The sequence below is a fragment of the Tenrec ecaudatus genome, chromosome 3 (assembly GCF_050624435.1).
Source record: "Tenrec ecaudatus isolate mTenEca1 chromosome 3, mTenEca1.hap1, whole genome shotgun sequence".
Lineage (NCBI taxonomy): Eukaryota > Metazoa > Chordata > Mammalia > Afrosoricida > Tenrecidae > Tenrec > Tenrec ecaudatus.
The window spans coordinates 42,920,273-42,923,947 of record NC_134532.1 but is presented as its reverse complement, the minus strand read 5'-3'; the positions used below and the strand labels follow the sequence as shown (position 1 = coordinate 42,923,947).

Below are 3,675 nucleotides of genomic sequence, written 5' to 3'. Positions count from 1 at the left end.
AACAGAATAAAGTGGGCCTAAGATTTTACTTAAGATATTTCAACATTCTCGGCTTTAAAGGAAACACCAACCCCTTAAAAACAAATTAACCTGCCTGAATAAATAGTACTCATGCTGATGAAATTGCAATCTTCTACAATGGGAGAGCACAAAATTGTAGGCCAATCCTCATTCTAATGGAATGTAAAGCATGCGGTTCTACTTAGATATTATCAATGTCCTCATCATCATCTCCTATGTCGTCAAACTGGATTTCATCATTATCTCCAGAGCCAAAGGTATCCGTTTCATTGATTTTGACATGCGCTGGAAGCTTGCCATAGGCCTTCAGACTTCTAGCTTCATCTGCGTTGTCTTTTAAAATGATGTCCACTTTGTTATCCTGATAGTCTCGTAGACTGGCCAGTGTGATGTCCAAGGTATTTAGCCAAACCTTTCCCCTCAATTTTCCCCTGATGTGACACATCTCTTTACAACATCAAACCACATGGCTTCTAATCATCCATCTCCCAACATTTTGAAGACCTGTGCATATTCTTGCCCATCTTCTTTGAACGCCAGTTCTCTTTTTTTCAGACTCGTTTTCATTCTTACCTCTACGTCTATATTTACCTCCTTTACCTTTATTCTTAGGCAGGACCATGGCCTTGTGGTGTTTCCGACTCTCTTTGGGCAACTACGGCAGCAGCAATTCCTTTGAGGGGAGCGAAGACTAACGAAGGGGAGAGAGCAGGATGGAGCAGGCACTAAGGATTAAGTGGAGCGTGAAATAGTAAATCCCACACTTTTTTTTTCGTGTATGAAGAGAATTTTAATTAAATGTTCAATGCGCATCAAGAAAACATACCACTCCAGAGCTGCCAATGCTCACAGCTCCAACATACTATGTGCACCAACAATCCAAAAAAAATCTTCCACCATCTCACAAAAGAGATGAAATGAGACCCAAAGTAGGGCAAAAGCCAAGTCAGTGAAGGGGAAATCATCTCAAGAATGGTGGGGGTATCCACATGGCTTCCGGCAAAAAGTGCTGAATCATGATTAGGTCCAGACTCTAACCGGAACTTACCAGTGAAACAGGAGGATGTCTCCCACCCTGAACCCAACCAGTGACAGCTCTGGCGCTTCCACATTGGTTGTATTCTGGTCCCAATTAACAGCGCCACCCATACATGTGTCTGGACAGAATTTTAGAGGAAAAAAAAAACCCTCCTATCCCAAGGTCAGTCAGTTTGTCCTTGGCAGGGCTCAGGCTGTCTATTACCAATCCTGGACGAGCTCCCAAATATGAGATTTGAGGAAGGAAGGCAAACTTACCTTGGGTGCACGCAATAATCATCACAACCAGTTGAGATGCAAAAGTGGAACAAGGAGTTTATTAGCTAGCTCAAGCTAGGGCTTCCTCCCTCCGCTGCCTGGCTTAGCGATTTCCCACACTTTTTAATATTGCACTTTAATTTTCATTCAGTACAGCCATCCAAGATACGAAAACCATTAAACGTATGTTAATGATTCAAACAGGATTTGTATTTATTAATGTATTTATCACTCTCACTCATTGCATTGAGTCAATGCAGACACATTGCGACCCTATAGGAAAGGGTAGATTTGAGCGTTTCTGAAACTGTAACTCTTTATGGGAGCAGAAAACACCATTTTTCTCCTGTGGAACAGCTGGTGGTTTTGAACCCCTGGGCTTTAAGCTCATACCCTATCAACTAACCACTACACCACCAGAGTTTATGTATGCACACATACATATATTTAATTGTGTTTACTTATATCACATATGAGTGAATATTGAAACTGATGTGTTTTGTAATAAACATTATGGAAGAGAGAATTCTTGGAGAAAATGATTTGGTAGGAAAGGAAACCCTAGATGCCAACAAGGAGCTCCTTGCCCCCATGCTTTTTCCCATTGCCCTGGGAGCCTGGCTCCTGTACTGTGTGCAGCCTACGTGTTCCTATACGCCAATGTCATTATTGTAGTGAAGCTTGTGCATGGGATGGCACTGAGTCCTCTCACAGTTCCTCTCAGAGTAATGGACAGCGGTGCCCTCAGTGGTCGTTGAGCTCAGCTGCAGGGAGAACTTCTTCGTGGACATGCTTTTTGAGCTTGAGAGTCAACTCAATTGTGATGGGTAATTGTTTTCTTCTACTAAAACATATTGATAACAACGACTCCAATCTCTTCTGCAGGTTTTGGTAGATCCAGCGCCAGAAATACGTAGTTATCAGAGGCAGCAAATTTTAAGTGATGAGTCTCTGTGAAGGATTCATCACTCCTGGGTCCAAATAATGATGCTGAAGCTGTCACAGGACATCCAAGATAATCAATGATGGTAACTAATGCACACTTCTTTTATTCCTACACATTTTTAGAATTTCATGATACTACTAGAAATTAATTATGAGGCCAAAGAATAGCCAAAAGAAAATCTATACTAGGGACAAGTTATGTAGTTCTTAAAAAAAAAAACTCTTCCCCAAATGTGATGTTTTTCACCAAGTTTTGAAATTTAATCTGGAAATTGAAGGGGTGATCTGCATGTTAGAAATCCCAGAAGAAAAAAGGAAAAAGGCAGATAAACCTCCAGTCTTTTCTCAGAAACTGAAAAGAGAAAGTCTAATGTCCTCCATTCTCTTGAGGTTTGTTTGCCTCTATCTATTGAGAAATCAAGCTCCTTAGGCTGAAGATCAGAGAAACTATGGACACAGAAATCATAGAGTGTTAAGAAATTCTAATTTTATTAATACCCCTAATTATTAGTGAACATTTATTCTACTATGTTTTCTCATTTCTCTGCATATTTCCTGGAGAGTTAATTCCTATTTCTTTATCATGTCATCTCACTTAATACCAGTCACGACAGTGGAACATGTACAGAGTTTGGATAATCAAAATAGGCAAAGGGCATGAAATGGTACTTGAATGAAGGAGACATTTAAGTTGAAAAGATACAAATATAGTAACACATTATTCATTGGTGCTATTATTGTGTATTAGATTGGCATTGTTTCATTTGGAGATATTTTCTTGGAATGGGTGGTTATAGAATGGCCATATTTTCTGGAAAGCATTTTAGGTACTTTCATAAAGTCATTTTTCATATCTCTGCTCAATGCAGTCCATGGTGTGATTTCTTGTTTGTTTCTTCCATGGGTATTCATTGTGCATCACAGAAATACAGAATTGCTGGAAATGTCAGCCGTTTCTCTGTGCACCATGCTAAACAGAACAAATAACTCAAGAAGCTGTACTAAATGGAAAACACAACATCAGGATGTAGTAAACCCAGCTAATAATCTGTGATATGCAGGTGAAATAAAACTACATGTTCCAATATAGCATGACTTGAAAACTTACAGATGAAGTTCAGAAATTGCTGCCTTCACTCTACATTACAAATCAATGCAAAGAAAATGAAACTTCTCACTATGGGACCAATTGAAAATATGATAAGTGGAGATAAGATCGAAGCTGTGATGGAGTTCATCTTGCTTAGATTTACAATCAGTGTTCAGGAAGCCGCCGTCAATCAAATGATGCATTTCAGTGAATCTGCAGCACAAGACCTCTTTAAAGATTGAAGAGCAAGAATGTCTCTTTGAGGACTAAAATACACCTGGCCAAAGCTATGAAATTTCAGTGGTCTCATATGCATGTCAAAG

General features: G+C 39.5%; 1 pseudogene; it reads right to left on the bottom strand.

Moving 5' to 3' along the window:
* Positions 1-202: 202 nt before the first annotated feature.
* LOC142442242 (eukaryotic translation initiation factor 1A, X-chromosomal-like) lies at positions 203-643 on the bottom strand (annotated as a pseudogene).
* Between the last annotated feature and the right edge of the window lie 3,032 nt (positions 644-3,675).